Raw genomic sequence first — 24,029 nt, forward strand, 5'->3', positions numbered from 1 at the left:
GGGCAGAGCAGGAAAGGGATCTCTGCTTTTATTGTTGAGCATTTTACAGGTTTCGCCCTCGTTCGTTCTGACCTTTACAGTTCAGGGGATTTTAGATGTCTGAGTGGGTCGGTGAATCACTGCACATTCTAACTTCAGGCCCCTCTGGTTGCCAACGGCCTCGCCTCCGAGTGCCAGCTCAGCATTAAAGCGGAGGAAAAGACAGACACTCCCGCACCCCACGGGGCCGGGGCTGTGGGCTCAGTCCTCCGCCGACAGGAAAGCACATTCCATGCTGCTGGCGGCATGAGTCAGCCCGGTGGGGGGGGGAAGAGCGGAGGAAAGAGTCACCCTCAACAGCGGTGAGTCAGATGCTCTGCGGTGTGCTGAGGAACGGGCCTGGGAAGGCGCCTGGAAACGGGGCAGCGAGGGGAACGTGTGGCGTCCATGGCAGGAGAAGAGGGCACTTACTCCGCAAACGGCCTTGCAGAAAACACTTCTAGGAAGCCGAGAGGCTGCGTTAGAGCCCTAGGCCCGCTCTAGCCAAATAAATGAAATGATATTGTGGGGGAGTAACCCCTTAATTACCGGAGCCTTGTTTCCCCTGCCGGAACACCATTCTTGAGGGACACCAGCATTTCGAAGAGGGACACCAGAGGAGCACGGAGGATTGGGAGCTGGGGCTGCGATGACCCTACTCGGTCACGCCGGCATGTGACGCAGCTGCCGAGGGGTAGAACCGGCTCCCACCCTGTGCCCGTCACTGGGGGCTACCAACTCACGTCTTGCAAAGAGATGCCACCTGCTTCCTCCCTAGTCACTGGCTCCCCCGTCTGCCTGTCACACCCATTGTCCTTTCTCTATTCATTTTTGTTGTTGGTCGCAATGGACCCGAGTCCCGAAGTCCAGACCAGATGTTCCAGCAGCCCTCTAGAGGGGTCGGCATCGTGGCCTTCGGATCGGGAGGTTGGCTCCCCCAAAGGGGTGGGGCCTCTGACAGAAGGGGCGGGGCTGGAGGGCTACTCTCCCCGACCCAGGCCATCAGTGCTGCCTGCCTCACACGGCCCATGGCTCTGATGGTGATTTCAAGGGCTCGGACCTCCATCCACTGCTGCAGTAGCTGGGAGCCACAGGCCCTTTTAAATTGCCATTCCCCGGGGCAGCTGACCCTCCCCCACCCCCCCCCAATCGGCAGCCCTGGTCTTTGAGAAGTAGCCAGGAAAGGGGGGTCCTCTCCTGCGCCCCGCTGCTGGAGGCCGGGGAAGTTTTGTTTGGTGGGGACACCGTCGTTCGAGTGTATTGCCCTTGTTTGAGAGGCAGCCCCGAGGGAAAGGGCTTTGTACCGACCAGTCAAAAATCAAAGTTTGCCCCGTGGTCCTGGTGTTTACAGGTGCAGCGTAGAGCACGGCTGTCTCCAACGCTCGGCTTTATTGGCATGAGGTGGGGCTGTCAGCGAGGACTGAGATTTTCTTAATCCTGCTACCATGCAGAGGGTTGGACTCGATCATCTCTCGAGAGCCCTTCCATCCCCGGTGTGGATACGAGTCCTAAACCGATACAGGTCGATTTATTCCCATTTATTCTAGCGCATGCCGCCTCCATGCATTTGCGGATGGCTTGCCTGCCCCCTGCAGGCAGCCGAGGGCCATCAGGACACGTTCCCCCCGCTCGCTGGCCTGGCCCAGAGAAGGAGACACGAATTCTGGGGCTGCTTTCGGGCACCTTATTGGGAAAGGCTTCCTGGCATCACACAACCTTTGCCCAGGTTGCTGGCATTTTTGTTGTCGTGGAAGATCCACCTGGGACGGACCGGGCCGGGTGTGGGCACCGCGGAGGGCGTCCGCTCAGGGCGAATTGCTCAAATTCGGGGCTCTGTATAGCCCCCAGACTGGAGACCTTCCCAAATAGGCCACAAACCAGTCCCACAGAGCACTTCAGCAGCCTGCCTAGCCAGCCAGAAGCCTCACAAGCAAAACCCCTCCGACATAACAGCTCTCCCCATGCCCCAGATGGCCCTGGGCCGCATACACAAGTGAGGGGTTTTAGAACCCAATCTCACCTTCCCCAAACAAGTTCTCTCTGGTTCCAAGAAACCAGCCATAGATCCCTGGTCAATTTACACTCTGGATCTTAGCCACAAATCACACTGAGCCAATCCTTTAGCATCTAAACTCTAAGGCTGAGTCTAGACTGGCAAGCTTTTCCGCAAAAGCACCTGCTTTTGCAGAAAAACTTGCCAGCTGTCTACACTGGCCGCTTGAATTTCTGCAAGAACACAGACGATCTCATGTAAGATTGTCAGTGTTCTTGTGGAAATACTGTGCGTCTCCCGTTCGGGCAAAAGCCCTCTTGCGCAAATGCTTTTGTGCAAGAGGACCAGTGTAGAAAACGTGGTATTGTTTTGCAAAAAAAGCCCCGATGGCGAAAATGGCGATCGGGACTTTCTTGCGCAAAACCGCGTCTAGATTGGCACGGATGCTTTTCCCCAAAAAGTGCTTTTGCGGAAAAGCATCCGTGCCAATCTAGACGCTCTTTTCCGCAAATGCTTTTAACGGAAAAACTTTTCCGTTAAAAGCATTTGCGGAAAATCATGCCAGTCTAGACATAGCCTAAAGGTTTATTACTACAAAAAAGAAAAGCCTGAGAGTAAGGTTGTTACGTGCATCGAATCTCCCAGTTCTCGATGGCGGCTCTAGCAGAGATGTTATAACTTCTGGCTTAAAAGTCTTTGGTGTACATTCTATGTCAGGATGGGTCCATAGTTCTTTCCAGCTCCTCGATCCCCGCACTCTTGCCTTTGGGATGAAGAGCTGAGCTGAGCACCCAGATGGTGTCGGCCACATGGCAGATGTATATCCCCTCATGGCTTCTTCCAAGCTGGAGGGAGTCACGTGGCCAGTGGCCAGGTGTGTCTTTGGCCTCCAGAGGTCCATTGTTCCCTGGAGCTTTGCTCATTAGCATGTCCATGGGCAAACAGTCCTGGCCCATTGCTCTGCCTCAGACAGAGAATTTTTCAGCATCAACACAGAGTCCATATTTATAACTCCACACACAGACATTCCACAATTACATGAGTAGCATATATAGAATCAGAAGAAAGTAAGCTTTCGTTTGACACCTCACATGACCCCCTTTGTACCAACTTTTGGGGCAACCCCCCAATGGGTGCAGCACTAATGTGACACCCCCATCTGAGTGGCCAGTGGCCACGTGTGTTACCGAATGGAGGCCTTTTGGACTCAGACCTCTGAGCCATTTGGGCTTGCTTGGGGTCCTCCATTTGCAAGTGGCCACCAGATCCTGCGGGCCCCTCAATGGTCCTTTCCACAGCAAGTGCACCAGCTGTGCTGTGTTTCCAGGCAACCATGTATGCCTTTGCCTTCGATTGGCTTCTGCTGGGGAGGGGGATGGAATTGTAACCAAACCGTGTTCCGAAGAGCAGCAAGTTGCCGACGTTTCAGGTCGGGGCTGTCGAAACGCATCAGCCGGCCGCCAGCTTCCCTCTACATCCGCTCCGCCCCGTCTCTCCCCAAGCAGGCGGCCGGCGCAGCGGGAAAGGGTTAAGCAGTGTTGTTCCTTGTCACGTGAGGCTGGGAATGCGAGCGGAGCACGGACCTCGGGAGCCGGAGAGGCACATCTTGACTGCACATGTGGCCCATACCACAAACACTTCAAAGTGCTTCCCTCAGACTGACAGAACAGTCTGACGCCAACTGTAAATGCCCTTGACACGCAGAGTGGAAAATATCAAAAGCTTCAACAGTCGCCTAAAACGCAGGCTGTTTTCGCTGGGGAAAGGCCTTAATGAACCTGCGCTGGGGAGGAGGAGGAGGTGTGACGGATGGTTGTGATTTAGCTCTTGTCCTGGGCCACGCCAGCATGGGCAACTGGACTTAATTGGATGCAAATCGGCATGCTCTAGTATATTTGGAGTGGGGCTGGGCCATCCATTCCAGGCCACGCTAAAGACCTGCTGTCTGCTCCCTCGTGAATGGCAAGTCGGGACAAAAGAGTTCCCAGGCTAGGATTCCTCCCCCCGCCCAGTTTAACCCCTTCCTCGCCCCTTCCCCTCTCACCCCAGTCTCTCATCCAGTCCACCTGCATCCCACTCGCTTCTGAAATGGGTTAAAGTTGGACACCCTTTCAAGCCGGAGACCTTCTCTATGGCTCCCCAAGACGGTGATCAGCACCGTTTCCACTCTCCCTGGGTCTTCATCACACCATGAAAGCCAACATGAGAAGCACTGCAGCCTGGTGGGTGTCCTAGGACAGGGGTGGGCAATAATTTTGGATGGGGGGGGGCTGCTCCAAGATTTTGGTAAATGGTCATGGACTACACTTTTCTATGGAGGGGGTGCAGGATCTAGGAGGGAAGTCGGGTGCAGAAGGGAGCTATGGGTAGGGGGCTGGGAAACCGGAGAAAATGTGGAGTCTGAGAGGGAGTTTGGATGAGCTGGGGCAGGGGATTGGGGGGGCAGAGTCCGGGAAGGGGCGTGAGTGCAGGAGAGCATTAAAAGAATTGGCCGAGGAGATGTACGAAGTATTTATGTTGATTTTTTTTGAACCTCGTGGAACACTGGGCGTTCTAAGAGAATGCACAAAAGCTCATGTTGGACTGAACGTTTTAGAAAAGGAGGAAACAGGATGACCTGAGACATGATAAGCTGGTTAGTCTTGCATCAATCATGGGAAAAATCATGGAAAGGCTGTTACAAAATGAGTGTGTCTTAAAGTCAGCATGGCTTTTGGGAAAATAGAACTTGTGAAACAAACTTTTTATCATTTATGGTGGAATTACAAACATGGTGGGTAAGGTAACTGTAGATGTGCTGATTTTTTTTTTAAGCGTTATGCTATAAAATCAATGCAGTCCCACTAAATGCATTAGAGACAAGTTAACTGATCACAAATAGTCCCTGAAAATGGTGAATTGTTATTTGCTGAGGGCATTTCTTACGGGAGTCCAAAGGGATGTGTTTGAATGCTATTCAATATTTTTATTAGCGATCCAGAAGAAACTACAAAAGCGTTGCTGGTAAATTTTGTAGGCAGCAAAAATTGGGGAAACATGGAGACCCCAGTTATACACACTCATCTGGATTGCTCAGTACATTGGGTGCATTTGAGCAATAGACGTTTTTGTTCAGCCAGATGCAAAGTCAGGCAAGTAGGAACAAAAAGTGGTGTGTTGTCTGGAGGCCTTATCCTACAAGATGCTGAGGGACCTTCCCCCTGCTGGATGTACCTAACAGCCGTGGGGATTGTGTCCCGAGGCGTCGGGAGGTGATGGCGACAGAGATGAAGGCTGTCCTTGGAATACCTGAAAACGAGACGGATAATTAGCACAGCTGCCAAGTGCCGTGAGAACTATGTTGTTAACCTTTTAGTGCCTTCCTCACATTTCCCTCCATCCTGACTTTTTGGAAGCCTGAATTTTAGCTCCCTCGGCTGAAGGAAGGTGTCTTAGGCTAAACATCCCAAAAACTGAACCTCCTGCCCCCAAATCCATGACCACTTTTGAAGACCTGGCCACTAATTTTTCTGTGACTCCATATCTCCTCTGTAACAAAGGAATGCGAACGTCTCCCGGAGCTGTCAGCGGCCTCCCTTGCAGATTTCTGCAGAACAATTCAGACAAACGACCGAAGCCACTTGGAGGTGTCCAGGGCCCCTCCCACAGACAGAAGATGGCCTTGACTGTGAATCAAGATAAAAGACCATTTGAGTATAATAGAGAACGTCACAAATAGGGCTACTCGGTGTGACCATGGAGTAGCAGACTGCACCTGCTCTAAAGAGTTGACAGTGTAAATAGACGAGATTGACTTGGAGGAGTGGGGCAGAACAACCCAACGGATTGACCCATGTGATGCATTCACAGGAGTGTTATGAGCAAGACACGAGAAGTCATTCTTCCGCTCTACTCTGCGCTGGTTAGGCCTTAGCTGGAGTCTTGTATCTAGTTCTGGGCACTGCATTTCAAGAAAGATGGGGAAAAATTGGAGAAGGTCCAGAGAAGAGCAACAAGAATGATGAAAGGTCTAGAGAACGCAAGCTATGAGGGAAGACTGAAAGAATTGGGCTCGGTTAGTTTGGAAAGGAGAAGACCAAGAGGGGACATGATAGCATGATACTTTCAAGTATCTAAAAGGGTGTCACAAGGAGGAGGGAGAAAAATTGTTCTTGGATAGGACAAGAAGCAATGGACTTAAACTGCAGCAAGGGAAGTTTAGGTTGGACATTGGGAAAAACTTTCTAATTGTCAGGGGGGTTAAACACTGGAATAAGTTGCCTAGGGAGGTTGTGAAATCTCCATACCTAGAGATATTTAAGAACAGGTTAGATAGACACCTGCCAGGGACAATCTAGATGCTGCTGGGTCCTGCTATGAGGGCAGGGGACTAGACTCGATGACCTCTCGAGGTTCCTTCAAGTTCTAGTGTGTTATGATTCTATGATAGCAGCCCATGTCATGTTGATTCCACAATTTTTGCATGTGTGTGGGGGGGTAGGGGAGGTTGTTGAGTTAGGAGGGGGCAAGCTAAACAGAAAGAAAAGCGAGAGAGAGGGGACACTGGGAGAGACGTGGATTTAGACTATGGCGAGTTTTCTCATGGCACGTCACATAATGGCAAGCTGGCGTGGATGGACTTGCTCATGGGTATTTAATGCGAAGGGTACTGACAACACCACACACCTCAAACCTGTTGACCGAAAAAAAAATCGCTGAAAATATCGAGGCACCAAAGGTGCGCTCTGAAATATTGAAAAAAGGCCTTGGGGAAGCAGACAAGTGGGCGGAAAAGACCTCTGGGATGGGACGTGGGTAGACGCCTGGCAGGAAACGACTTCCAGCCAAGACTCTGCAGCCCAGCAGATCTGTGTACGCAGGCTGGGGAGAGTTACGTTTCTCCCTCCGGTTCTGAGAGGCAGCCGAAATCGGGTGATGACTTCAGCAGATGTGCCTGTCAACAGAACGCCGACAAGGAAAACCAAGAAAGAAAAAACATCTCTCCCTCCCCCTTTTTTCCCCTTTTGCTGACTATGCCTGAAAGGTGGGGCTGGGCCCGGAATGCAGCCTCATGCCAATACCATCACCATTAAGGTGTCATCAAAGAGGAGCGGAAGAGCTGACGCTGCAGCCCGCAAGCCAGGCTGCCCCTGCCTTGAGCGCTGGCCTGGAACGTTTCAACTTCCCTCAGGGCTGTTTTCTTTCTGTGGTGAATTTAGGGCCGGACGGTCAACATGGGAGACCTCTATTCGCTCTGTTGACAGTCCAAAGAGAGGCAGAGTTGGCTAGGCCGTGAAGGTAGAAATTCCCTCTCTTCTACCAAGAATGCCCCTCAGATACTTAAATTCAATCGATGAACCAGCAAGGGGAGCGTCTCCATGCCGACCCCTCGATGGCTTTACATGTGGCCGGGGGTGAGGGAGACATTAGTTCTTTCTCGTCTGAGGGGGCCGCCCAGCGAGCCAGGTGGTGCCCAGTTCTGAGGGTGTTTTGTGGTGTGTGTTTCTGCCCTCTGGAAGTGGGACTGAGAATGGTGACCCAGGTGAGAAGTGTTGCTGCACCAAACTGCCATCCAGTGGGAACAACTCCGGGTGACGGAGACTCAAGGGAGACCTGCCCACCCTCAGGCTTTGGGAGAGTTTGGATCTGGACCCAAACTTATCACGTTGGCTCCTTTCTCAACAGGGAGCTAGGTTGACCCTTCCCCATCGGTACTGTCCCCGAGTCTGGAGAAGAATGGATCTGGACTCAAAACTTGGCCGTTTGGGCTTGTCTCTGATCTCCAACAGCCTAGACCCAAGGAACTTAAACCTAACCAATCACAAGCAACGCAAGTTGCATCCAGTCCCCTAATCTTCCTTTCTCCCGTACATCAAACTTGTAGCCAAAATTCTCTAAACTCGGAGCCTGTCCATGAACACCCAACTATTCTCACGGATGGTAACGGGAGCAGCTGAGTGTCTCTGAATTTGAGCCACTAACTTAGGATCCCCGTTCATCAAAGCATTTCGATGTAGGCTGAAGTCCCATTCGGAGGTCTAAGCACAGGTGTGGTGTGGGTCTGATTCAGAGAGGGTGTGAACCAATCACGATCATCATAGCTATCAACTTCCTGTCTACCTGCCCTGCACCCTTTCCTCTTCTTTTCCAAATGCCCCACCCCAACCCCGCCTCTTCCCCCATCTCCTCTCTGGAGCGCACTTCCTCTTCCTCCCTCCTAGAGCATCCCGAGCGCCACCAAACAGCTGTTTCATGGAGGGCAGGAGGTGCTGTGAGGGATGTCACCAAGATGGCAGCCATCAGTATATGGAAACCTTGGCCTCTGTATATCAAACCAGAATGAATGTTGTGTGTGTGGCTTAACGCACAAAAATCCTGTTTAAAACATCCGGGACAGCACAATTCACTTTTGTCCTGTCTCAGGTGAAGTATATAATTTTATCCCAATAATTATCACAATGCATCTGCCCGGTTTTAAGAAAGCGCAGACTGTTTAAAGTAACTCCAGACGTTTCACTCCAAATTCTGTCGCATCTATTGTGAGTGAAGGGTGGAAATATCTCATGAAAGGCAAGATAACATCACATGTGGTTAAATAAGCTTTGATTTCTAAGATGGCAACACGCATGAAATATGTACAGATCATATGGTTGTGCTAAAATACTTACTGGGAAGACTTTGGACCCCTTTCCTCTGTCCTACGACGTGCCTCCGTCTGTAGGCAAGATACTTTAAAAACAATTTAAAATTAATTTTGCTTTCAAGCCTTTTAAAAACATAGTTAAAAAAAACCCTCCTATTTGTTTTTGGTTTTTTTTCAATGGGAAAATGTTCACATCAGGATTGATTTAATTTTTTTCCCCTTTTGAAATCATAAACAGTCCTACTACAAGAAACAGTAGCTGTTATTGATTAAAAGTTCATTTGTCTTGTCTTTGCTGCTGATTGATACCGGGGAAGGAGAGATGGAGGGAATGTAAAATTTTGCAGAGGGGAAGAAAGTGTGTTACAAGTTGCCCGTTTCTTAGAACAATGTTAGTTTTGGAAGGTTTGTGGATTATGCGGCATAATCTTTTAAGGTTCAGTAAACGGTACTCCAATTTTTATCGTTATCACTCAAAATAACGGCATGATGCATAACGAGAGCAAGCTGATTGCATTTCCAAATGGGAGTTTTATAACCCGCTGAAGGAAAGCAGTTACTTACTGAATAAGACTGAGCCGTTTCCAGTTGCTGATTTTAAATGCTTGCTTTTAGAAGTGGCATGAGCCACACTACTTAGCAAAATGTCTATCAGAGATTGGGATAGGTTAAGCATAGCAGAGCCTCTTGCACTGCATAACTATCCTCGAAATGTTGGTTTAACTAACGCAGATAAACCAGTCCACATGGAAACAACAAGAAGTCTTGCGGCACCTTAGAGCAGGGGTGAGCAATCATTTTTGAGCGGGAGCCACTTCCAAAATTTTAGAAGTGGTCGCGGGCCTTGGACGGAAGGGGCGGGGCCTTAGATGGAAGGGGCGGGGCTTTTAAATAGCAGGAGTTGAAAGGGCTCGCATCTCCCCTGCTGCTCCCGGACATCACCTTAGCCGGAGATGGGAGCTGCGAGCCCTTTCAGTTCCTGCTATTTAAAAGACCCGCCCCTTCTGTCTAAGGCCTTGCTGCTTCTGGCCTCGCTCCTCTCATGTTGCCTGGGAGCTGGGGACACCTGAGCCCTTTCACCTGTTCCTATTTAAAGGGCTTGCGTCTCCTGACAGGAGCAGGGAAGGTGCAAACCCTTTAACTAGAAGCAGTTGAAAAGGTTCGCATGGCTCCGGCTCCCAGGCAACGCGCAAGAGGGCAGGGCCTGGAACAGCCGCGCGGGTCGGATCGGAACCCTAGGCAGGCCGGATTCAGCCCGCCGAATGGCTTTTGCCCACCGTTGCCTTATAGACTAACAGATTTATTTGGGCCTAGGCTTTCTTACGTAAAACCCACTTCATCAGATGGAGTGGAGTGGAAATCACAGAGGCAGGGGTGTATATATAAGGAAGAAGTTACTTATGTTAATGAAGCTCACCAAATCAGGGCGGAAGTAGCTCGTTCACAGCATTGGGCATGGAGATGTGAATATCCAGAGAGGGGAAATTGCCTTTGTAGTGTGTTAACTAGCCCAGATCCTTATTCAGTCCTAAGCTGATAGCCTTGAATTTGCAAATGAACTGCAGTCCAGCTGTCTCCCTTTGTCACCGGGTTTTGAAATTCTTCTGGCCATCCTTTTCCGAAAGAATTTCAAAACCATCTCACGAGTGGACAATTCAACTAGCAAGGCTCACCTGACCTGATAAGCAGCCGGAAATTATATTGGAGGCTCACACTGCTGCTTGATTGCCAGACACAGATTTGCTCTTGGAGGTAGCCACACAACAGCTTTGTTAAAGAGCTGGGCAGGCGGTAGCTTATCTGCTTTGATAAATGGTGGTGTGCACAAGAGGGAACAGCACTTCCTGACACTGCCCTTCTTCAAATAGACTCTGGTTTCGGTTGATCTCCGTCCACGTCTATACTTCCATGCCAGAGATCGATCTTCTGGCGTTTGATTTAACAGGGCTAGTTAAGACCTGCTAAATAGAACACTGAGGGCACCTCCGGTGGTCACAAGGAATATAGGAAGCTGACGGGAGCATTTGTTCCTGTCAACCTCCCACTGTGAATATGGCACCAAACTTGGCTTTAGGTATGTCAACTCTATGTTATTTATGTAGCTGGTATTGCGTATCTTAAGCTCATCTTCCGGGTTGAGTGTAGATCTGGCCTTGGTGTAGGATCTGATCCTCCTAGGATGACTTACACTAGCTGAGCCGCTGGTCTGTAGAAACTAGTGCTGGGTGAACCAATGGGTTAGAATGGATGTTGCATTGTGCTAGAACTATTCTGATTGGACTGTTAGCAGAATGGTAGCCTGACATCAAGACCAATGTGAATCCATATGCAAATTTCATAGAGAAAGGAATGCTGGGAGTTACCTTAGTGCTACAGACTAGCCTAAAAACTATCCATTCATTAGTTAGTCTAGTTAAATTTTTCACAACATGAGGGGTTTCCCCTCCATCTTTGTATATGTCTGTAGAAACTTGCCATCATTCATACCAATGGGGCTGTTTTCTTGGAGACACTTTTCATAAAGCTGGTTATCAATTCACATTTGGCATGTGGTCGCTGTGAATAGAAAGTGCCCCCAAATGATGCCCACGTCTGCAAGATCCCTGTGCCACACATTACATGTGGCTAGCACTAGTGTTAGTCTATAGCCTTGGACAAGTGCTTTTAGTGGGCATGACGTTATCGCGATAAATGACATAAATATCTCTACCTCTTTCACTTTGCATAGCACAACCTGTGCACTAAATGCAGCAGAGGATGTGCAAGGAGAAAAAAAGGCATGTAATTATGTAAATAAAGATAATGGCAATTGCACACATAAGGGCAGAGTTAAGGTTGCATAAGTAATTTTAATTTAAGCTGTTTCATTATGCTTTAGTCCATACAACTGCAGCATCTGGGTTTTTTATTGCATTTTCCCAATGTTTTGAAATCCTTTGAAAGAGGGAAAACCCAACATGTGTAGAAGCATTTCTCGATCGGCGCCTCATGAAAAGGCGAGATTTTATTTAGCCTCGTGAGTTTATTGCTGGCTTTATCATAAAGAGCGTGTTCTGCTTGTTTATCCTCTTAGGGGAAATCAAGTCGTGTTATTTTGAAGCAACTTATAATGATGTAGAAGTAGAGATGGTCTGAGTTACTAATGTGGAATCTGGATCCAAACTTTTGCAATGTTAGGGGATATTTGTATCCCTGATTATCAGCCAGGCCTGCACCTAGTTAACATAATATGATTGGAAGAGCCAGATTTCCAGCTGCTGCAACCTGCCACATGCCTTCACTGAAGTCAACTAACTGACATCAGTGATGGATTTGGCCCCTACATAGATTCACAAACCTAGATTCTCAGCTGGTATAACTCAACTTAGCTTCATTTACTTCCCTGCTGCAACAGCAATTTATACTCGTTCTTTTCCAACATGGCGGGATTTTCTTCCCAAATCTTTTCAGAGCTTGTGGCCCTAGTTTATTGAGGTTAGTTGCTGAAGACGGTTGACACTGGCATTTGTAACGGGGCGAAATCAGGTGCCCAACTCCCATTGGCTTTCCGTGGGAGTTGGCCAACTAGCTCTGTGCGGCCCTCTAAAAATTCCACCTGAAGTTCCAAACCTTTTGGGGGTTCACCCTGTTTACCAGCAAAAATGGGCGATGGAGAACGAAGTAGAGCTGGGGATTCTCTGAGGATGAAAGGAAGAAGGGGAGGAAGAGGACAAGGAAGAAGATGAGGAGCCTTCAACGGTTCTCCAGACCTTGACAGCTCCACACATGAGATCCAGATGTTCACCGGCCCCTGCACTGCAAGCCAGCAGCAAATGAAGGCAAATACGTCAGGAGAAGGATGAGCAACGGAAATTGGAAATGTCAGGCAGCAAAGCTTTGGGAACAGGAGTTCTTTCAGTTTGGCACTCGCAAATACAAACCAGGAGTTAGGCAGCACCGTGATTATTGGGGAATCCTTTACCTACTGCTCTCTCATCACCAACAGTACAGATTCCTGGAAACGGGCAAAAAGAGTTTCATATCGATTCTACCTAGCAGATCAAGGGCCTGAAAAAAGTACTGTTAACCTCATTCTTGGCCTGGTAGACTACTAGCCTTTAACCCACCCTTGGCCCCACCAGACCACTGTATCTTAGATTGTAAAACTTGCACTTGCTTTCACTTTGTTTTAAACCTTCTTTTTCAGTCACCGACATCTGAACACTTTGCAAACATTAATTCAGCCTCCCAACAACACTGCAGTAAATAGTCGACCAGCCCCATTTAACCGATACTGTATCAATCCCATTGGCAAGCACAGAGAGGATATATTGCCTCTCTGGAAGAGATGGAGCGAGTTTTCCAAGGTAAATCGGTGGCACCTCTCCCAGTACGTACCATGCCAAATTCCCTCTCCGGTGCAGGTGGTCCTTAGCATGAATACCTAGACGGCCCTATTCATTGTGTGTTGCAACAGAAACATCTTCCGTTCTGCAGCTCGTGTACCAGGCGGTTGGGCAAACGGACAATAGACCACAGAAGCTCCAAATTTGCCTTGTAAGTTCAAGAGGCAGCTCAAGAAGACCGTGCTTGTTGGATGGGAACAGGTGCCTTTCCTCTGACTCTCCTGCTGTGCGTGGCTAAGAAGTGGAACGGTTCTCTTTTCATGACGCAGGAGCTGCTATTGGGGAAAACCCATGATCTGAATGCCCAGTGCCCAGGGAAAGTCATTGGCGGTCCGGTGCCTAGCTACCTGGTGGGTCCCAAGGGTGGTACCTGTGGGTAGGTAGTCAGTGGGGCCCCCCAAGGCCTTCATGTTGAAGGGGTCAGGCTCTTCGATGCTGGGACTCTCTGTGGAACACCACGCCCCTTTGCTGCTCCGGCTCTGTTACTGGCTCTGTAGTGGGGAATTAGCAACGTCCTGCCAGCACGGTTGTCACTGCCCACCGTAATTGAGCCTCACTGCTGGTCTGAGCTCCCTAGTCTGCTGTCCGTGCGCCCAGAGACAGGGGCAGTCTTCCTGCTCAAGGGTTCTTCCTCCTCTGGTGGCTGGGCCCAGAAAGAGCCACAGGGCCCATCTCTTATACTTCCTGTTCCCTTCAGAGGCTCCGCCCTTCTGCTTCCTGCCAGGCAGCAGAAACTTCCCCGGTTCTGCCAGCAGAGGGCATCCGTGCTGGGATTCTCCGTGGAAGGCCACGCCCCTTTACTACCACAGGCTGTCCTGGGGAAAGATGGGAATGTAAGGACGCCAGGCTGTTCTGCAGTGGCCAAAAGGGCCCGATCAGAGATACTGATGGAATTTGTGTTTGTTAAAAGATCGGATCCTTCCCCCTCCATGCTCGGCCTCTGGGAGACCTTGCCAACTTACTGGCTTGTGAAACACCCCCCGACTGCACCAGCCGAGACTGGTAACCCTGCCTCCAGGGCCACGGAATGGCCGCTGCATCAGCGTTGGTCCTATGTGGTAGCCGATCTGGGCGCTAGCAGGAGGCCTGCCTTTGAAAGAGCAGCTCTCCATCCCCAACACCGCCCCCTCGCTGAGATCAGATCAAACCCTTCGCTGCTGACATTCTGATTCCTACCTGGATCCGGCGAGCGCCTCTGGACTATAAAAGTTTTGATGTTTCATTCAGTTCTGAAGATTTCAGGGCCGGGTTCGCCTCAGCCCCCGTGAATAAGGAAGGCGGAGGTGGGGGTCGCAATGGGGCAGCTGCTGTGGATTATGCTTCTCCTCGGTAAATTGCATGGCTTCAACAAAATGAGCCACAAACCCCTGGAAGTTTATGACCTGTGATTTAATGCAGCCTCCATTCATTTTATGACTAGATTTGTGTGTATTTACTCTCCTATATCACCCAAGGATGGGGGGAGGGGAACCTCTCCTAATCCCCACTACACCTACTGCTCTTTGGCCGTGGCTTTATAGATAGATTTCACATAGAAAAGGAGTCTGTCTTGGTACCTGTACAGCTCCCATCACCGTGGTATCTGGGCACAGTGATGTACTGATTTTTTATTTTTATTTTTTAATGCTAAGCTGTCCCTTTGATTCCTAAGGGGTTTTCTGGTCCTACTTGCAGGTTCGGGGACTCTGAGGGAAGTCTGAGATCGGTCAGTTTTGCAAAGAGCCAGCCTACAGCATGTTGGGTGGGTTGCTCCTCTGGGCCTTACAGAGCAGCCTGCTTTGTCTCTTCTTGGGCTTTGGTGCTTGTGTGTGAAGGCTCTGGGTTTTCAGAAAGAAAGCAATGTTACCCTGCTGCCACCATCAAGAAAGATGTAACCATTTAGCCTCACAACACGGCGGTGAAGTAGGGCGTTGCCACTATCCTCGTTTTATAGCTGGGGAAACCGAGGCACAAAGGACCACATTTTTGAAAGCACTTACGGGACTTGGGTTCCTAAGTCCCATTGGACTAGACTCCTAAAAGACACAGAGTAAACAAAAATGAACGTGATTACCAGACTCCTGAAGTTGGGGATTTTACTAAAACCCACCCAGTCCACAGAATAGCAGGTTCAGAAGAGGCGTTGTTCCTCGTGGCGTGAGGTTTACAGAAGTCGGACTAAGCCTCCCGTGTAGACGCTCCCATTGTTATTTCGGGAGAACGGCTGCTATTCTGAAATAACGCTGCTGTGTAGACGCACCCTGCGTGATACTCGTGGGCAACGGGAGAAACTGAGGCTGGGGGAGGCAGACACCCAGCCTGCTCCTTCTGCCTGAGACCCCTCCACTGCCACCCGGGTCCCCAGGAGAGACTAGCACCCTTCCACCCACTGTAGAAGCAAGCCACCCCTCTCACAGTGGGCAGCTCACGGCCCTGGCCTTCCCTCCCCTAGCCCAGGAGGTTCCAGCTGGAAAACAGGGGAGAGGAAGGCTAGGTGGTCCGTGGAGGGCACTTGGTATGGGTCCCTCCTGGCCCTGGAGTGCAGGCAGCATCCATCCCAAGCCTCCACTGCCCTGGAAGGGCTGGCGGCACGTGGAAGATGCGCCGAAGGAGGGCGGGGCTGGGGGCAGAGTGTGGGCGGGGCCGGCCGGACAGTCTGTGATGGTTAGGAGGAGTGCTGGCCAGCACCCGGTGATGACGGGGTTAAACGCAGGTAGCTAGCAAGGGTGTTGGCAGGGGGCTAGAAGAACCAACGTGCCTGCAGCACTGAAATCTGAACTGGATCGAGATACCTGGTCTGCTCTTCCTTGGAGTGATTTCTAAGAACAGGGCTGGAGAGAGCAGATGCAGGGTTCAGCGTTACCATGCCGATACGAAATATTGCACATGAACTGGGTGAACTGGGCCTTGAAGTACAGATCAGCACGGATCGTGAGTAGAGGGGCAAGTGGATCTAGTCGCGATCAGGGTATTTTTCTTTAGTTTGGTTTAAACTTCTCAGTGTGGATCCATGCTGTCCTTCCCCCATTCCCTAAGGCTCTGTCTATGCTGCAGGCTTGTTGCGCAAGAAGCTTTTGGCAAAAACGATGCGCTTTTGCACAAGAGAGCGTCCAGGCGGCATGGACGCTGTCTCGCAAGAAAGCTCTGATTGCCATTCACAGAATGGCCACCAGAGCACCTGTGCGTCTTCCAATAGGCTGTTTTTGCGCAAAAACCTTGTTTCCCATCCCCACACACCTTTTTGCGCAAGAGCTCTTGTGCAAAAAGGAGTTATTCCTTATAGAAAGAGGAATACCTATACTGCAAAACTCCCTGTGTTCTGTCGATTCACTGTACATTTTCTTGGGCAAAAACCGTGCTTGAGGTGTGGACACTCTGCAAGTTTTTGCACAAAAGCAGTTGTTTTTGAGCAAAAGCTTTGCTGTGTAGATATAGCCTAAGAATTGTTCCCAGAGATATTCTCTGTGTTTTAATTTGTTTTACTTAGTTGCTCTGTAACGCCTAGCAGCCAAGTCTGCTGTGTCAAGCATATCTTTTGTTTGTTAATAAAAAATCACCTTTCTTTAAGGTGATGATTTGATTCTTGTGTCCTGGAAAGGAACAGGGGCTCTGTGTGTGTATTTGCCTGCCTAAGACGGGGCGGTCAGCTACCAGAGACTGCGGCGTGTTTCCAGGAGCGGTCCATGGCTATAGACCGACTCGGCCGTCGCCTAGGACGCCGCCTTCAACGGCGCCCAGTGATGATGTCATGGGGCGCCCGGGGCACCCGATGATGGTGCCACCCCATTGACGGCTCATTGATGGTGTCACCCCATTGACGGCTCATTGACGGCTGTGCAGGTGGGGGCACCGATCACGCGTTCCGCCTGGGGCACCAGCTGCCGCAGCCGGCCTCAGGCCACTCCCGTGTGTTTCTCTCTTACTTTTTTCAAGCTCTTTTGGAGCAAAAGAGCTCGGGGGTACCCCTGGGAAGGAATTCAAGCGGGGCAGATGAGAGTGCTCTGGGGCCGCGGGCAGCGAAATTTCACGGGGCCCCTTCTGTGACACAGCGCGTGCACGGGGCCTCGGGAAGCGCGGGGCCCGGGGCAGCCACCCTGCTCGCCCTGCCCTAAATCTGCCGCTGAATTCAAGTGTTCCCTCTTGGTTGTTAGGGAGAAATCACTTGATGGTGGCGGCTTTTTGGGGGGCCGGGGATCTCCACACCAGTGCATCTGTGACTCTGGGGAATTGTTTTTGTAAGCAGAGCCTATGGAGGCAAGGTATTTAATGTCTTTGTGGGCCCCCGTCTTCTGCATTCGGAGTGTCAGAGTGGGAAACGGCACCGACACGGGCTTCTTATACCTGCCGCAGATGAGGGACTGGAGGAGCTGACCTCTTGAGGTCTCTTCCAACCCTACATTTCTGTGATTTTTCCTCCTCCTGTCCCCCTACGCCCAGAGAAAGCAATCCTGTTACCTACCTACTTAAACAGGCCCCGTGAGCTCCAGGCTAGGCAGGGACGACGCGTGCCGGGAGGGCTGGTTCCAGCTGTGGAGGTGACTCATGTTCCAGCTAGAGGTCATGTCTGGGTTCGCCAGTGCTTGAAGCCGTGCGAGCTGCTCTCGGAGGGCTCGGCCGCATGTGTCTGGCTGCATCCCATCTCAGGGACAGAGAGCGTCCGCAGACAACAATAAGCTCCCTCTTTCCCCGCGGATGGCGCTGGAATGTCCCGTTGACTGCAGGCCCCGCTCTGAGGAGAGGCCGGGGGGCCGCGCCGGGAAGGGAAGGCTCAGCGCTCAGGATATGAAGGGGATGGAAAAGGCTTGCCTGGGAAAGAAAGCAATGAAAAGGGATTAGCAGCTGATGAGGGAGATAGAAGGGCCAAGTCTTCACTCAAGCCTGCCTGCCCCCGAGAGTTTCACAACGGTGAGCTTTCTCCGCCAGCCTTTAATAGACGGGAAAGGGAAAGAAACACAGCGGCTCTTCGGGAAACAGCCTCCTTGCTTCTTTGCTGTGCTAGCCTCTAAGCTCCAGAGGGCAGAACCACGAGGCAAACGTGCTCCTTGAAGGATGCCCGGCCTAGATACCACAGGTGTCTCCTGCAGGCCAGGAGAATTAACCTTCGCCGGGGCCCACGAGAAGGAACCCGTCGATCTCACCAGAGGGACACGCAACCCCCGCCCGTCTCATGACCGAGGCAGGGTCGTTGGCCGCACAGCATTTTACTGAAGAAGGAGCAAAGTCTCCGAATAGCAGAGCAGCTTTCAAGAAGGGGGCGTGCAAGTTCAGGAGGAAGTGCAAAGGAGGTTGAGTTTTATTCACGTTTCTCTCCCTTTTGCCCAAGGACTGGCTCCTTCATTCCTCTTCCTAGTAGAAATGCGCCCACTCTGGGGAGAGGCTGGCATGTGTGTGTGTGTGTGCTGGGGAACGGTGTACCGTAATGCAGCCTCCGTTCTCAGAAACACTCCCCTGAAACCACAGTCACGTTCTCCTGCGACTGCTAACCCATTAAACCTCCCCTTGGGAAGAGTAGCCCTCAGCCCTGCACCCTTACTCTGTACGCCCCATGGCACCAGCGCGGCAGATGCCTGTACTGCCCGGTTAGCAGCAGTGCACGGCTGCTATGTGTCCCACAGGGATGCGGCGGTGTGTCGGGTCTCCGCTGGTCCCCCCGGAAGGCCAGGGATAGTCGGGGGCAGCCTTCGCACAAGCAAAGTGGCTGTTTAGGCTCCTTCCCCACTCTGGCATGATAAATGCAGAAGTGGGAGCCAGCAAAGTACCCCCAAAGCCTGATCTTTCCAGGCCTCGGTATAAAACTTCCCCCAAAATCTTAAAAACCTAGATTTTGGGGATTAAAATCCGCTGCCACCACCCAAGGAATGATAAGAAAATCAGGGGAGAGATCACTTGGGAAATCTCAGCCCTAGAGTAAAAACCTGGACACCAAAATTAACCAATCCCAGGTTAATAAAAGCAAAGAGAAAGAACTTTTATCAGCACAATATTCCTGTTGCAAGCATAATGACTAGATGGGAAAAGTCACCAATTAATATACTCCTGGGGGAACCCCCCTCCCCATGGGCCAAGACTTAATTTCAAAGGAGAGCAAAACCCATTTTTAAATGCACAGATAGCAGATGCCATCTCCCAAACCGTAAAACAATACAACCGAACGGATTTCTCTAACCTTATCCTACCTACAGATAGTGAAGCGTCTCTTCTTGGAGGGAGACGTTCTGTCTGACCCCCTCACTAGCTGGAGAGCAAACTGCTCAGGGACAAAGGAGAGAAACCCCCCCAAATTCCTTTGTCCCGGTTTGAAATTCCTACCTGCATTCCTATTGGCTGAATCTACCTGGCTTAGGGAAGGGACATAGTTAACCCCTTATTTCCCAGGCTGCTGGCTATCTCTCATGGTCATAACAGGAGCCCAGGTTGTCTCTGCACCTCGCCTGCCTGCTCTCTTTGGCTGCAGCACCAGAGCACGAGGCAAGCAGGGCTCTGGTCTCTGTTCGGTGCAGGGCCGGCCCTCAACATTTCGGCACCTGAGGTGGGGAGCTCAAATGACGCCCCCTCACTTGGGCCAAAACTCGGAACGGTCTCAATTCTGCCTCCTTCCTGTTCTGCTCCTCTCATGGCACTGCTCTGCTACCTACATAGGCACCAGCATCGGGCACAATTTTCTACACTCTGGGTCCTCGTGGCGCCCCCCACAGCCTGGCACCTGAGGCGGCCGCCTCAGTTCGCCTCCTGGTAAGTCTGGCCCTGGTTCGGAGGGAGGTCTGCCTCGGTGGCCTGGAGAGACCTGACTTTGTGAATTGGCCCCCTGGCAGCCAGGAGAGAGGACCAAGCGTCTCTCAAAGCCACACAGCTTCCTGGGACATCTCTCTAGGACACCGCAAAGCTCCTTCTGAGAAGACGTACCTGTGCAGGTGTATCCAGAGACACTTGGTCCTACGTCAGAGCTGATGGATGGACTTACTGACCTCTTGAAGTTCCTCCCAGTCCTGCATTTCTGTGCCATGTTCCCCTTTGGTCATTATTCTTAACTGCCCCCAAAACTTGTTGTCCAGTGGTACCTGATCCCCTTCCAGGGGTTGGCCACCTTCAGACCTTTGAAAACCAGGCAATGAAGTACACGCTACCTGCACAAAACAACCTTAACTCTGCCCTCTGGAGTCAGCAATAGCCACTGGAAATGGCTCAATGAGGGGGAAGAAGGGTGTAATCATAAGAAGCCACGTAGAACAACTATAGAAACATGCTGTTGCTTGTCTTGGGTGCCATAGAGCTGAATTCCAGAGTTTATCTGCATGCACTCCAGCTGCATTCACCATGTTAGGTGTAGCTGGGAGTAGCTTGGCAGAGCTGCGATTGTGATAGAAGGAGACCTAGGGGGTGGGGGTCTGAGGTGTATGTGTACCTTGAGGGATGTTTCATTTCAGCTCTGAGTTCTATTGGCTGTGGCATAGAAGCACATACAGGTGGTCTTGCAGGGTGGGGTGTCTCGTCCAAAAATCAATACCCTACCGCCTCTACAACAGCATTGGTTCAGTACAAGAACTGGTTGAAAGTTCTTGGAAAACGGATTTTATTATTCACAGAAAAGAATCACTCCAAGGACTCCCCCCCCCCCCCAATTTTTTTTTCCTGAACAAACCCCAACATTTTGTGGTTAGTGATTGTGGCTTTTTTAACCACCCATCCTACCGCTTTGTTTTCATTTTCCAACTGGTGAAGATTGGACACTTTTGAGGAACAATTTAAGCTGGAAAAAAAAAAAGAGTTGATAAATGCTGCCAGAAAAAAAATCCATTTTTCATCCAGCTCTAAATACCGACTCGGAGCAAAATACTTCCTAAATTGCCAGCAGACATACCACGAAAATTGTTCTCCAAGAAATGACCAAAAGGGAAGGAAAGAACAGACGTGTAGAGTTCTTTCAATATTCTAGGAGAGCATATGAGTTCTCCTGTTTCCAATTCCCCAAGTCTTTCCGGAGCATTGTAGTAATGCTACAAATTTGGTCGTAAAGTTGTGGTTGACTTATAGTTAACACTGTAAAACAATAATGACTATGAAGATACATATTATGACGCATTAGGTTACAGTGATAGTAAATCTGTCATAAAAGCCCATGGCAACCATTTTAGCTGGGCTGTAGGAATTCCATTACGTTATTGATAAAATCTGTGCAACACTGCTGTCTTCTCCTGCACAGAGCTGCTTTTCTATTTTATTATACGTAGTGATTTGGTGACTTGCTGGTCCCTAGTGGTCATTTAGCCTGAGTCTGCACCGGGCCCAGAGCAGAACGCAGGAAAAACGGTTTGTAACTTAGGGTGATAGCCTTCCATTATTCATGTTTCTGCTTTCAAACTCTCATTAGGATGGTTTATTGGAAGTATAACAGGGTCAGACACCTCCCCTGTGCCCCGTTGTGGCTGGGGTGGTGCGGCAATACCCTGCCTCAGTTTCCCCTCTGGGTTCCTCAGTAACTCAGAGGCTTTACCAAGCCCAGAAAAAGCCAGATCTGGTTTTTCGAACATCAGGTTCCAACATAAAGACGGAAAAGGTCTTTCACTGCAGCAGCAAGGTGCTGTCTTTCCCTCTGTTCTTCTAACCTCTGGAGAAGCAATGCCAGATTTATGCCCATGCTAAGTAAACTACATTGTAGGGCCTCAGATTATGAGGGGCTCTAACTACAAAAAATGACTAGTTGTTAGTTATAGCTTCACCTGTGTGCTCGTATACATGCAAATATAAAACTTGATTATTTTTATTTTCACTGTCCTTTCTGTTAGCATCACCAAAAAAAAGGTGTATTATTTTATGGGGCCTCTTAAACTTGACATAGTTTAAGGCCTTAGCATGTCTTAATCCAGCCCTGTAGAGAAGTGAGAAACCTGCCTTCTTCCGAAATGGGGGGGGGGGGGGGGATCCCCACTAGCTGTTTTTTATCCAGATCCATCTCTCTCCTTCAAGGCTCTGACTTCCTGTAGGTTCATTCTGTAGTTGATGTGCACACATAAGGTTTGTCCGTAGGGTTGCAACTGCAGGTTAGAAGTCTAAACCTGAAAGGGAGGTGGGGTAGGAGAGGCAGACTTTCCAAATTGGCCTGTGTGCAAACCTGAGCTGAGTGGGAAATGTTTTTCCCATCCCACGAACATTTTTGAGATTTCAGACCAAAAAAAAAATCTGTCTCAAATAGGGATCAAAAAGCTAAATCTCATATTTTCAAGATCCGGAAATCAATCCATCAAAGTCAGTTTGGAGCCATTGAAATGTTTCATTTTGATTTTGACCTTTCCTCCTCCCCTTCCCTCTTTTAAAAACTAAATGAGCTTAAATTTCCAAACCAAGTCCTTTCCAATTGAAAATTCAGAATGTTTGCTTTAAGAGTAAGTCCACATAGTTTTTGTTTTGACCATTTCATAACTGTGTGGAGGAGCAAGATTTATCAAAACCAACCTATTTTTATCCACGTCTATGGATTTGATAAATTGGCAATTGTTGATTAGAAAAAAATTGCGGCCTCGTTAGTGCAAACGCGCTTGTTTACTTTTGGAGAGCAAGAAGGATTTTAGCTTCTTCTTGGGATTAAAATAGGAAAATTACACTGACAATTTGGGCACCTTGTTCAGTTCCTGCTAGCTGATACTGGACATGTAAAATGTCTGGTATTTTGTGTTTTCCTCGGATGGAAGGCCGGTGGGGACATTCTTCCCCTGCCGCATTTTTTTTTGCTCAACAACTTTGGTCTCCTGGGTTTTTTTTGCTCAATTAATTTTTTTCCCCCACCATGTTTGGGATTTTTTGTGAAAGTATCTGGCAACCCTACATGTGTCGTAGTCAAGCACATGACTGGCTTTCCCCAGCTACTTCCAGAGATGCGTCAATGGGCTGGGGAAATGGCTGGCGGGGGTGTGGGGGAGCAGGACACGTTTCGACAACTCACCTGGATCCTGACACTTAGTACTTCCTCCTAGTGTGTCTTCTCCAATCTCAGGAGAATGGGTTTTTTAAACAGGGTGGTGTTCTCCACCTGACTCGCAAGTCGGACGGCTTGGTACCATCCCCTTCCCAGGCCTCTTTCTTGTTTCCAATGCTGGCCAGATCCCTCAGACACAACTTTGGGCCCCAATGAGCAGAACCTGCAGCAATTGTCCTAAGACAGTTAGATCCACATTTTCCCACAGAGCTTTTTCCTGGACACTGCCGGCAGGACGCCAGGCCTCAGAGCTACCGAACCGTGTGGGAATGGTTCGGTGCTAAAGCGCCGGTAATCGCTTCCTGGAGTATGGGCTACGGTTTTTGCCTGCTCATCGGATCAGGCTCTGTGCTTTGGGCCTTCTCTGCCAGAAACAGGCTCTCTGGCTCGCCCGTAATAATTCTACCCAGACTGCTGGACTCGCCAGCCACTCAGAAAGTCTCGGGGCTGTGAGTTGGCCTCTTCCCAAGGAGCTGCCTGATTCCCTGCGGTCCTAGTCTTCCTTCAGGCAAGAGACCCGTCATGCTATGGCCGATCCCCTTACAGCTGCTAATGCCAGGGGCTGAAGGAAACCCCCGTGTTGAATGGAAGCTCGGTCTTCAGCTGGCCAGGCCCTTTTGCATCACGCTGAAACATCTCATCACAGCGATTCCCTGCTATGCCGAGCCCCGGCATATGGACTAGGCCCCGCTTGGGCCTCACTGAAGCCCTCAAAATAGGGCCTACACAGTGCACAGGCCTAGGCTGGCTCTCTGCACGGAGAGCCCAGTGAATTAGTTTTGTGCCGAACTCCAAACCACTGCCTATTTGTCCCGCTTCGCCCACCCCGACCCCGTCTGACATTTCCAGGAGCCCCTCGTTCCCGCAAAAGGAGACGGCTTTTCCAAAGACGGTTCTGTGGAGGGAGCCTAATGCCCCGACGTACCACATGAGGTGAAAGGAATCTACTGTGCCGGCATATTCCCAAGGCCAAGTGCTCAGGAAATGACTTGGAAGGGGAGGCCCGGGGGTACCATCAACGTCTCATTCCCCTCTAGGGTTTTCCATGCGCACATGCGCATT

The 24,029-nt window shown here is 50.2% G+C and overlaps 1 long non-coding RNA gene across 6 annotated transcripts; it reads right to left on the minus strand.

Moving 5' to 3' along the window:
• Positions 1-1,252: 1,252 nt before the first annotated feature.
• Positions 1,253-19,756, minus strand: LOC102446426 (uncharacterized). Of its 6 annotated transcripts, XR_012906064.1 has the most exons (5): positions 19,174-19,756; positions 17,457-17,798; positions 13,011-13,833; positions 8,659-8,719; positions 1,253-5,299 (listed from the first exon to the last, which is right to left on the minus strand). It is a non-coding gene; the product is annotated as an uncharacterized LOC102446426 (long non-coding RNA). The 6 variants fall into 6 exon arrangements; XR_012906062.1 differs by lacking the exon at positions 13,011-13,833 and having other exon boundaries at positions 17,457-17,803; positions 19,164-19,748; XR_012906065.1 differs by lacking the exon at positions 13,011-13,833 and having other exon boundaries at positions 19,178-19,747.
• Between the last annotated feature and the right edge of the window lie 4,273 nt (positions 19,757-24,029).

This window comes from Pelodiscus sinensis, chromosome 9 (genome assembly GCF_049634645.1).
Source record: "Pelodiscus sinensis isolate JC-2024 chromosome 9, ASM4963464v1, whole genome shotgun sequence".
Lineage (NCBI taxonomy): Eukaryota > Metazoa > Chordata > Testudines > Trionychidae > Pelodiscus > Pelodiscus sinensis.